The sequence below is a fragment of the Chiloscyllium plagiosum genome, unplaced genomic scaffold (assembly GCF_037043375.1).
Source record: "Chiloscyllium plagiosum isolate Xiang-an unplaced genomic scaffold, Cpla_swu_hap1 HiC_scaffold_2, whole genome shotgun sequence".
Classification (NCBI taxonomy): Eukaryota; Metazoa; Chordata; class Chondrichthyes; order Orectolobiformes; family Hemiscylliidae; genus Chiloscyllium; species Chiloscyllium plagiosum.
The window spans coordinates 3,820,179-3,833,433 of NW_028270140.1; positions in this window are offsets into that span (position 1 = coordinate 3,820,179).

Sequence of the window (13,255 nt, forward strand, 5' to 3'; positions counted from 1 at the left end):
TAATCCAAAAACTATAAACTAATTAAGGTGGAGAGATCATAACAATTTATCAAGGTGATGGTATCAGATCAGGACAGTTAGTGGTCAGGTCACAGTTAATGTGACATGAACCCAAGATCACAGTTGAGGTTGTCTTCATGGGTACAGAACTTGGCTATCAGTTTCTGCTCGGCGATTCTGCATTGTTGTGTATCCCAAAGGCCACCTTGGAGGACACTTGCTCGAAGATCAAAGCTGAATGTCTGAGCGCTGAAGTGTTCCCCGACTGGGAGGGAACATTCCTGCATGGTCTCGCCAATACAACATGCCTCAGGGCATCCTTGCCTGCAGTGTATGAGATAGACAAATTGGCTGAGTCACATGAGTACATTCTGTGTACGTGATGGGTGGTCCCACGTGTGATGGGAGTATCCACGTCGACACTCTGACATGTCTTGCAGTGGTTGCTGTGACAGGGTTGTGTGTTTTGTGGTTGATGTTGTCCTGAAGGCTGGGCAGTTCGCTGCAAACAATGGTCTCTTTAAGGTTTGGCAGTTGTTTGATGCCGAGAAGTGGAGGCATAGGGATGATCTTGGTGAGATGCTCATTGTTATCGATGACATGTTGAAGGTTGTGAAGAACGTGGCATAGTTTCTCCACTCTGGGGAAGTATTGGACAATGAAGGTTACTCTATCAGTCGTGTCCTGTGTCTGTCTTCTGAGGAGGTTGTTGCAGTTTTATTCTGTGGTATGTCGGAGCTGGTGATCGATGAGATGAGCATCGTATCCTGTTCTTATGAGGGTTCTTATGAGGTTCTTTCAAAACCTTCAGGTGTCCAACATGTTCCTCCTCATCCGAGCAAATCCTGTGTATGTGCAGGGCTTATCCATAGGGAATTGCTTCTTTAATATGTTTCGGGTGGAAGCTGGAGACACGTAACATATGAGGTTATCCGTGGGTCTGTGGTAGAGTGAAGTACTGAGATGCCTGTCCTTGATGGATGGAATGAGACTGATTCCGAAGAGTAGTCCATGGTAAGTCTGATGATGGGATGAAACCTTTTGATATCACTATGCCATTGTTTCAGTGATACCTCACCATGAGTCCAAAGGAAGAAAATGTCGTCAATGTATCTGGTGTATACCATTGGTCAGAGGTCCTGCACAGTAAAGAGGTCTTGTTCAAACTTGTGCATGGAGATGTTGGCACATTGGAGAGTAAGTGTGGTCCCCTTGGCTGAGATGACCCCTCATCCCCCTTCCCATCGCACCACAGGGCCCCCCCCCCCCCCCGCCAATCAAGGTAACCAATGAAATTCTGGCCCATACTTTCAATTTAACTTACCCTCCTGACCAGAGCTATCAAGGTCGGAATGTGGGCAGATATTCACCAGTTCATAATTAAACACAAATTAAAGATGCAGAATTGTTTGTAAATAGATAACAGGTCTGTCAGCATCTATAAAGAGAAAAGACCAGTTGTGTAACATTTTGGGTTAACCTTTCGCAAGGAAAACTGGTTGAAAAGTAACAGAGAGGAAAGTAATGGGTTGGACCGAAGGGTCTGTTTCCGTGCTGTACATCTGTAATGACAACCATCTGATGAAGGGGCAGCGCTCCGAAAGCTAGTGCTTCCAAATAAACCTGTTGGACTATAACCTAATGTTGTGTGATTTTTAACTTTTTAAATGAGGACAGCTGTTGTATTTGAATCAGCAACTGATTTTGCATTTATATATTTTTATTTTTCTTCACAAAAGTTTACTCTGGCACTTTGGATATATTACATTTTTAATAAAGCCTAGGGGAACAAATCAGATTAGAAGTAATTTATTTTCTCTACACAAGTGAGCTGCAAAGCCCAAAGGCCTGTGAAAACAAGGAACAAATCTTCCCTTTCACCTACTAAGCACATCAAAGGAAAACTCCAACACTCACGCTGTGTTTGCACCATTCATGTCTTTGTTTTTGATCTTTGTTTAATCCATCTGGAAGAACAAATGCTCACAGTTGAACCTGATGGTGCATTTCTTTTAACTGAAAACTCAAAGACTTTGGTCTTACATACGTAAGGAACAATGTACTTAGCATGCTTTGTACAATAATCCGAGCATCTCAATGTCACTGCATTTATTCTGTATGGAAGAAGCTAAGAACAGTTCACGCAAAAAGCAGTTCTTATTTAAAAGTCTGAATAATTCTATTAATTTTGCACAACTTTTATTGAAATCAGAGACTTTTGCAGCTCTGAAGGAGGCCTTTTGATTGGTCAAGTATGGGCTGGCTATTTTTTTAAAAACTGCCATGTTTAGTGCACACTGTTGCTTTTTTTGCCCATTGCCTGCAAATGTCTCATCCCCTAGTAGCTGTTCAACTCTCTTTTAAAATTATTCCAACAAACAAATTTCACTGACATTTTTAGATACTCCACTTCAGACATCAAGAACTCTCTGAGTGAAAACATTTCTCATGAATCTATAACTTAAATTCCACAACCTTTAGTTTTGAACAACTCTTCAGTAAGAATAATGTATCTATACATAGTTTATCATAGTTTCTCATTGTCTTCAAAACTTATTTTGCATGATCTTCTCAAACTTATTTGCTCAAAGGAGAAAAAGCTTAACTTTTCCAAACACCTTACAATTTCATTCCCTCTTTCTGATAATGTATCAGTAAATCACATCTGTGTCTATTCTACACCTTTGTTTATAAACCCAAGTAACCTTTGGTTTTCACCATCTTATCAAGTTACTTTGCTACCTTGGTCTTTATTTGTTTATGAACACCAAGCGTCTCTCAATTTACACACTAAAACTGTTTGAGTTATTACTTAACTTTCTTCCTGTATTAGTCCTTCCAAAGTACATCACTTCATCCTATTCGGTGTTGAAATAACTTGGGTATGCCTCTGATCATTTCACCATCATTCCTGAATTCCGTCGCTATATGCATTGTTGCTAAGTTACAAGTCATCTGCAACCTTTACAGTTCGGTTCATCACATCGCTGCTAGGTCATTTTTACAAGTTTGAGTTTAATGAACCTAAAACTGAATTTTGGATAGCACCACCAGAGACCAACTCTCAATCTGAATTGAATTGAATTAGGTTAATGTCACATGTGGAAAAGAACAAGAGTACAGTGAAAGTGTACAACTTGGTACAAATCTGAGGTACAAAACAATAGAGAAAATAAAGAAACAATAGAGAAAATAAAGTCATTCTTCCAGCACCATCTGGTTACTGAAGCAATTTTGAAATGAATTAGCCATGTTTCCCTTAATTCTGTTGGTTTTCATCATCTTACCAGGCCTCCCTTTTATCTTATTTATGTGAGTGTCTGGTGGAGACAGAATTAACCTCAACTGTGATGATACCCACAAGCCATCACTCATTATCAAATATTCAAATAGAATAATGAGTATTTCAACAGGGTACTGGCAAGTAAGAACTGGACTGTTTCCTAAAAAAACAGTGTCAGAGAGTTTTACAGCATAGAAACAGATCCTTTGGTCCAACTGATCCATGTCAACCCACATCTCTGACTTCATACAGCAGGAAGGCAGAAAAAAACTATGTATAATACGAATATAAGAAAATGGAGGGTTAAACTCAAAGAACAAAGAACATGGTTGCTTGTACGAAATGGAACTTTAGGTCATTTAACCCCTATAAAGTATACACTGTGCTCCTAGGACAACTTTAATCCATTCAGTTACAAAGATGACTATGTGACATCAAGTTTACTATTACTGACAAGGTAATTTGAGGATACAGCATCAAAATGCCAAAACAACTAGATGATAACTACTGAGTCAAGAAGTGAAACATTTTCTTCCTATCTGTCTGCTGAAATCAGGCATCATTTTTCAATGTTCTTTCCACAAAGGGAATTCAAATTAATTTTCTTTTGTACACTGTCATAAATATCCACAGTTTTTGCTGCTTTGTGAAAACGTATTGATCTTAACATGTTGCTTGACTGCATTGTGAAATAAGTGGTTATTTCTGACTTTCAATTACTCAGAAATGTGCATAAGTTACATTTTAGAGAGTACCAGTTGACCATAGACATGGTTTGTCACAACAGCTACCACTTTAGTTCACATGTCCCCACATTTTTTAAAAAAATGATTTTACGTGCCCTTCAAAGTTAGGAGTTTAATTGTTCCAGGAGTTTCATTGGCTACAGACAGTGAATCAATCAGCTTAGCAACCAAGAGTAATTAATGGTCGTGAGTAGGAGCTATCAGTAACTGTAACCATGGTGTTCTTACTGAAATTTTGTGCAGAACAGCAGGCTGTGGAAGACATACCATTTTCTAACAGATTGGGAAGAATGTTTACTCTCCCAAAGCAGGATTTCCCAATCACTCCCAATCAGGACACTCCGAAACATTGGTTTGTTAATGCTCACCTGAAACACAACAATGTCTCACAAAAATCCACTGCCTGTAAAAGTGAAGAAGAGTAAGTCCAATTAATTTCTCTGTCATTGATGTTGCAACTTTAATAAATGGACATTAATGATTTTTAGATATCGATATGCTCTTTTGCATTGCAAAAACATTACATCAATCTTTGTAATTTATCAAACAACCTCTCTCTTTAATTGATCAGTATTCACGATATTCAACTTTTTAGTAAATAAGTTTGAACTCATGACCAACTGGATATTTTTAAATGTGATAATGTTCTCTAATCTCTAAGCGACATAGAGACATACTCTCTGTCTTCTATGACAAAGCCAATTTTGTATCCAACTTATCAACTCACCAACGATCCTATACAATTTGATCTTCCGAACTGGCCTACTGTGAGAGACCTTGTCAAATGCTTTAATAAAGTCCACATAGACTACATATACTGCCTTACCCTCAATCATGTTCAACACTTTCTCAAAAACCCAATCAAATTTGTGTGACAAGACCACCCCTGCACAAAGCCATGCCAACTGTCCCAAATAAGTCCATTAATTTTTGCCCAAGTGCATCACCTCACATTTATGCAAATTGAATTCCAGTTGTCACTGATCAGCCCATCTGAGCAGTCTGTCTATATTTTCTTGTGTGCTAAGCCTATCCTTCTGACTATTTACTACCCCATCAAATTTTCTATTTACCTGAAAACTTACTGACTAACCCTCCTACATTCCAGTCTAAATCATTTATATAAACCACAAAAGCAAGGGCACCACCAACACAGACCCCTGTGGGATTCCATTGGACATAGAATTCCAGTCAGAAAATCACCCTTCAACTATCACTCTCTGCCACCTGTCATTCAGCCAACTGTGGATCCAATTTGCCAAATATCTCTCGATCCCATGGGTTCCTACATTTGCGATCAGTCTCCCACATAGGATAAAAATCGTTATCAAAATTGAACCTGATATTGAATTGTTTCCTGATGAAGGGCTTATGCCCGAAATGTCGATTCTCCTGCTCCTCTGATGCTGCCTGACCTGCTGTGTTTTTCCAGCACCACACTTTTCGACTCTGATCTCCAGCATCTGCAGTCCTCACTTTTTCCCAGCTGATCCTATCCTTGCCTGATATCAAAATATGCACGCTTTGCAACATGCCTTATCAAATAGTATGCATGGTTAGGAGTCCTGCCTGATTTATGATCCCTCTTTAATCTGTGGGACCCACTGTCATTTACCAAAAATGAGCAAATTTAGCATACCACAGGAATCAGATCAAAACTCATGCATTGTGCACCAAGAAATGAATACTCGCTTCACTAAAGTGATTTTCCATTATTGCACAAAATTATCTTATTGTGCCTCAGGAACACTCATATTATATCCAAAGAGCAATTCTTCTGGTACTGTGTTGGTAGTTCTACTTTCATGTGATTCTTTCACCTGTAATATTGATTGGAATAATTGATTCCATTTTTCTATTATGCAGGAGGCAGTCTGATGAAATGTATGCTTTGAAATATAGGGACATATTGCCATGAATATTATATATTTAATAATTGATAGTTCAAGATGAACTGTAGACTTACGTAGAATCCTGGTTTTATGCGTCCTGGATGTGTTCTCTGATCAGCATTTTGAAAACTGTGAGTGTGATAGTTCCTCTGGATAGTTCAGCGAGAAGCAAATCTGGAAGTGTGAATCCACAATAGTATGTGGCCCCCCCCCTTGACCAAAGTTCAAAGATGTTACTGAGTTGCTGAAAGCGTGGGTGAACAGCCAATTGTTGTTGGCAACAAATGTACCAACAGCATGGGTAGAAAAAGGAATGAGGTTAGGCAGCTAGGAAAGAAATTGGCAAGCAGAACCTCAAAGTGAGTAGTCTCTGAATCCGTCTCAGTGCCATGTGAACATAGAAATAGGGGGAGAGAGCATATGTGGTTGAGGAGACAGTGTAGGAGGGAGGACTTTAGATTCTTGGGGCATTAGGATGAGTTCTGGGAGGATGGAACCTTGTATATGCCAAATGGATTGCACCTGAGGAGAGCTGGGAGCAATGGGTCTATCTCCAGTGCTATTCATGAAGGTTCAAACAAAATTGCCAGATGCACGGGAAAAGGGAGGTCAAATTAAAGATAAAAAAACAAGATGCAGAAAGAATTTGGATCGCAATGGGATAAATATCTATTTTAGGTAAAGTCAGTGTAATAAGGAATGGAGTGAGATCTAAATTAGATTTGTTGTGCCTTTATATGAGAACATGGAGTGTGATGAATAGGGTTTGTGAGTTGCCTGTGCAAATAACCACAAGGGAATATGAGTTTGTGGCAATATTTGAGAACTGACTCAAAAAAAAAGCAGGACTGGTTACTAAATATTCCTGGACACAAGATAGTTAGACGTGATACAGCACGAAAGAAGGATGAGTGGTGGCAGTATTGATAGAGGGAGAGAGAGAGGATATGTTAGTGGTAACAAGATCTGAATCTATTTGGTTGGATCTAAAAACCTATAGAGATACAATTGCACTATTGGGTGTATTTAGTGGCCACAAATTAATAGGAAAGGTAGAGAGAAATAAATTTGCAGAGATGCAAAAAGCCTTTTGACAATTCTAACGTTAATCATACAATTGTAGCCTTGGATCGTAATGGAGTATTGTAATACTGAACATCTTCACTTTCAGAAATTTGTTCAGGAGAACTTTGCAGTCTGCATTGCAGACCGGCCATCCAACCAACTGAGCTACCAATTCCCTGCAATTAGAATGTTCAAAGATTCTAATTATTAAAGAGCAGAATTTGCTCTGATTACAAGTAATATTTTCAGAGTTGCCTGAAGTGATACTGCATTTTAATGGACTTCTGTTTTCTGCTATTCTGTATGCAATGTTTAATGAATGTGTCATTTCCTAAATATTAATGGTCAATCATCACATCACCCTGATACGGAACATCCAGGGGCCTTACTCAGGTGCCCAGAGTACATTCAAGGATTAAGCAGCCACTTTGCCTGGAGCTGAGGCCCAAATTGATTGAAGAAAACAATGTTCTTGGAATTCCTCAGCTCCCACTGAAACCATTCCAATTAGTAAAGGTATTTTTTCCCTCCCCTGCCCCATGCCCCTTCTTGAGATCAGATCCCTTGTTGTGCTGAAGTTTGGATTTGTTTAGGACATCAAAGGGATTTATATCTCGTGTACGTTCTGCTGAAACCTTTCAAGGTTCTCAAGACAGAAAATGACTGGGGAATTCTAAGATCTAACAGTGACAATTCCCTTGAAGAAGTGGGAGGGCTGCTTCACTTCATACCAGCACAGTCACTCCCTCTTCTGTGCAATCGCACCCCCCCTTGTCCCACCCCCTCCCATCTACAGCAAAAAGAGATTCCAAATCAAGTTGCAATGTGGCAAGTACTTGTATTACCCTCCCACCTCTTCTAGTCCCCTTAAATCCCATGGCCATTATGTCTGAATTGTTTAACCTTCATGGTGGATATTATGCTGCATCAATATAAGCCATTACGGCAAGTTAGGAGAAAGTGTTCAATACTTGGGTCTCCCTGCTATTGGAAGGATGTTGTGAAACCTGAAAGGATTCTCAAAAATTGCACGAATTCATGTAAGATTCTGTAAATCCATTTTTTAGATTAGAATCAGTCTGACCATTTTGCCATGGACAGCCTCACACAGGCAAGCTCACATCTTCAATACATTATCTGGGCCAATATGATGCCAATTGTTAAATTTCACTTGAGAATGTAACTTTTTAAAAAAGCTTTGTGATTTACATATGAAAGAACTGAAACCAACATGGTCATTCTAAAAGATGAGAGACTTAACAAACAATCCAGGTCTTTTTCAATATATAATTTCAGATACATCACACTGTAAACTTTTGCCATAAATTCTGTGTCTTACAATCTTATTCTTCACAATCACCTGATGAAGGAGCAGCGCTCCGAAAGCTAGTGCTTCCAGATAAACCTGTTGGACTATAACCTGGTGTTGTGTGATTTTTAACTTGGTAAAATTCTTGGCAGTGTAAATGAACAGAGAGATCTCAGTGTCCAAGTGCATAAATCCCTGAAAGATGTCACCCACATTGATAGGGTTGTTAAGAAGGCATATGGTGTGCCAACGTTTATTGGTAGGGGGATTGAGTTTCGGAGTCACAAGGTCATGCTTTAGCTGTACAAGACACTGGTAAGGCCGCAACTGGAGTATTGCGTACAGTTCTGGTCACCACATTATAGGAAGGATATGGAAGCTACGGAAAGGGCTCAAAGTTTGTGCGAAGATTTGTAGCTCGGGTGCTCGTTGTTGTGGTTCTGTTCGCCGAGCTGGAAGTTTTTGTTGCAAACGTTTCGTTCCCTGGCTAGGCGACATCATCAGTGCTTGGGAGCCTCCTGCGAAGCGCTTCTTTGATGTTTCCTCCAGTGTTTATAGTGGTCTGTCCCTGCCGCTTCCGGTTGTCAGTTTCAGCTGTCCGCTGTAGTGGTTGGTATATTGGGTCCAGGTCGATGTGTTTGTTGATGGAGTTTGTGGATGAATGCCATGCCTCTAGGAATTCCCTGGCTGTTCTCTGTCTGGCTTGCCCTATGATAGTAGTGTTGTCCCAGTCGAATTCATGTTGCTTGTTGTCTGCGTGTGTGACTACTAAGGATAGCTGGTCGTGTCGTTTCGTGGCTAGTTGATGTTCATGTATGCGGATTGTTAGCTGTCTTCCTGTTTGTCCTATATAGTGTTTTGTGCAGTCCTTGCATGGGATTTTGTACACTACATTAGTTTTGTTCATGTTGGGTATCGGCAGAGGCAGTTATGCAAAGGTTAGAACAAACAGTCCTACCACAAATTCAACCCAAACTCTGGGTCAGATATGTCGATGACACGTTTGTAATCATTAAAAACACGGAAATAGAAAAAACACACCGGATCATCAACGCCACACTCACAGGAATCCGATTCACGAGAGAAGAAGAAAAGGATAGCCAACTCCCATTCCTAGACGTGATGGTACAGAGAACACCAGACGGAGAATTCACTACAAGGGTATACAGGAAAGCCACACACACAGACCAAGTCCTAAACTATGAAAGTAACCACCCCAATACACACAAATGAAGCTGCATCAGGACACTATTCAAAAGGGCCATAACACACTGCAGTACACCAGGACTGCAAAAAGAAGAAGAGGAACACCTATACAAGGTATTCGCCAAAAACGGATACCCGCGCAACTTCATCAACAGATGCCTAAGAGAAAGACCACGGAACGAGGACATACCACAACCAAAAGGACTAGCCACACTACCATACATCAGGAGCATCTCAGAACTGACAGCCAGACTACTGCGACCCCTAGGACTCATAACGGCACACAAACCAACAGCCACGCTCAGACAACAACTCACCCGATACCCAACATGAGCAAAACTAATGTAGTGTACAAAATACCATGCAAGGACTGCACAAAACACTATATAGGACAAACAGGAAGACAGCTAACAATCCGCATACATGAACATCAACTAACCACGAAACGACACAACCAGCTATCATTAGTAGCCACACACGCAGACAACAAGCAACATGAATTCGACTGGGACAACACTACTATCATAGGGCAAGCCAGACAGAGAACAGCCAGGGAATTCCTAGAGGCATGGCATTCATCCACAAACTCCATCAACAAACACATCGACCTGGACCCAATATACCAACCATTACAGCGGACAGCTGAAATTGACAACCGGAAGCGGCAGGGACAGACCACTATAAACACCGGAGGAAACATCAAAGAAGCGCTTCGCAGGAGGCTCCCAAGCACTGATGATGTCGCCTAGCCAGGGGACGAAACATTTGCAACAAAAACTTCCAGCTCGGCGAACAGAACCACAACAACGGAAAGGGCTTAGAGGAGATTTACTACGATATTGCCTGGCATGGAGGGAAGCTATTATGAGGAAAGGCTGAGGGACTTGAGGCTGTTTTCATTAGAGAGAAGAAGGTTGAGAGGTGACTTAATCAAACCATATAAAATATTCAGTGTGTTAGGTGGGGTGGACAGTGAGAGCCTTTTTCCTCAGATGGTGAAGGCTAACATGAGGGGTTAGAGCTTTAAATTGAGGGGTGATAGATTTAGGACAGATATCAGAGGTAGTTTCTTTAGTCAGAGAGTAATAGAGACATGGAACGGCCTACCTGCAACAGTTGTAGACTCACCGACATTAAGGGCATTTAAATGGGCATTGGACATACATATGGATAATAATGGAACGGTGTAGGTTAGATGGGCATCAGATTAATTTCACAGGTCAGCACAACATCAAGGGCCAAAGGGCCTGTACTGTGCTGTAACGTTCTATGTTCTACGTTCTATGTTCAATGCTTTGGTCAACTTGCCCAGAATCAGTGGCATGTCCAGGCTCTCCTGTACACTGTGATCTGAGATATCCGTGATAGAGGGCAGGAAGAACTAGGAAACTGGGATATCATGTTGCACAACCTAGTGCACAGGATTTAGCTAATCGGTGGTAGGTAAGGCTTTAATGACGTTATCAAGTCTTCAGGCTGTTGATCAGAGAACTTGTTCAGAGTACATTTTGCAAGTAGAAAGATGAGCACATTATCCTAGGTGTTCTAAGTCAAAGAATAAGGTTTGTCCACCTTCTTGAAATCCTCACTGACGTCCACCACAGTAACTGCAACAGGGGCAGGTTTTCTCCCTATTTTTCAGGAATCAGAGCATTTCCACTTGTCACTGTCGACTTCTCAACTTCTTTGAGGGTAAAGAGTTTCTTGATGGTCACCTCAATCACTTCCCATCAGTGTTCTGGCAACTCAAAGAAAGATATTATTGTTCTACAGACTTTATAATCCCTTATGACTTCCTCAATATTTCCTATGGTGAACAATTTCACATTCAGCTCACATACTGTCCTGCCAAACTCTGATCCTCCTATAAGTGACAGTGACCAGTGAAGAATGCAGGCTCAATATTGCTGCATCTGTCTATTAGCACCCTGGTCATAAACAGGGAGTCAGTGTTGAAATCGACAGATTCCTACAATCCTTGCCAGATATATCTATGAGATGCTCCACTTGTAGGGTTACGGAAGACTTGCACACTTTGGCATCTTTTATGGCTTCTGTGAGTTGGCTGACCGTGGCATCCTGCTCGTTATCAGCCTGATTGGACTGTCCAGCAGCAGCAATGATGCAGTTGAAGTCATTGCCTAAACTATCTGGTGTGGACCCTGCCAGTGGGAACTGCTGGAAGATGGTTAGCCATCTTGCCTTTAGAACCTTTAGTGGAGACTTTGATTGGATTGAATGAAGTGATTTTACATGTTATACTACCACAAGGAAGCAACTGCCCACCATCTCCTTAATCTTAGAGATGAAGTTGCCTCACCAAAGCCGAAAACCCTGGCCATTGGAACAGGAGTCATTTCCTCCCATCCAAATCAATGGCCTGCTCTGTGCAGCTATCATTACGAACATTGCCCCAAGCTGCTGACTGTCACACTCTTTAGCAATATTTCATCCTTATCAAGGCTGGACAATTGTCCAATATTCTCTTTGGTTCAATGTTTAAACAAGCAATATCCGGGCATATCCCAAATAAGCATTCTCTTATACACCAGTGTAAGTTTTCTGATGTTTATTCATCTCCTTCATCTAGATGCACCATGTTGCTGCTAAGGAGGGAGCTCCAGGATTTGGATGCTCCTGTATATCAATGGTTCCATATTTTCTAAACACAATCTCACCAATCTCATACCAGGATTGTTAAAACAAACATAGGATCTGTTTATTTTTATAACTTAAAATTATTCAGGATTGCTCAACAGAGAGGATTCAGTATAAAGGTGCGGCATTTTTTTAAAGTTGACCTGCAAAAGAAACAGTGGTGTAATGGAGAAAAATGTTTTAACATTGCATGTGGTTAGAGTCCACCTGGAACTATGGTGGAAGGGTTCAACCGAGACATTCAAGAGGGCACTGGGTACAAATCTGTGCAAGGCTGTGGGGACAAAATAGGAAATTGGCATGAGGTAATGACGGTGATTTAATGATGATTTGGAGATGCCAGTGTTGGACTGGGGTGTACAAAGTTAAAAATCACACAACACCAGGTTATAGTCCAACAGGTTTAATTGGAAGCCTTCCGAAAGCTAGTGTGCTTCCAATTAAACCTGTTGGACTATAACCTGGTGTTGTGTGATTTTTAACTGTGATTTAATGAGCGAGTGAATGCACAATGGAACCATTGGCCTCCTTCTCCCCTGGAACATGTATATGGGTCTGTTGTCCCAATCATTTTTCTTGAGACATCACAGGTTTCTTGTAACTTTTGGACAAAGCTCTGTGATGACCCAGGAACCATTAAGAATTGGGTTGAATCTACCCATAGTCACTTCTTGGGCTCATTATGAACTGGGGTGTGCATTCCTGAACTCATTTCCTAATTTCATTTCACAGAATAAAGGGATTATCTTTGCCACTCGTCTGGACTGAAATCAAAAGCAGATGCCACAGGAACAAGATGGCTTTCTAACACACTGTACTGTGAAATATTCAAACCATCATACAAACTGATACATGTGATTCACTTTTCAACAACAACTTGCAGTGACTCTGATTACTGTGGATCTCACTGGATGCTGGGCTCATTGAAATTCTGTGCATAACATTTGAATGGGCTAGCTGTAGAACCAGCAATGCTGTGGTAACTGGCTGACTGGGAATCTGTCTCATACATTCAATACAGCTGGCCAGCTGCTCTTCAGTCCCTTTCATCACAAGACACTGTCAACTTTTATGAGGTTCTTGGACAGGGTGACAA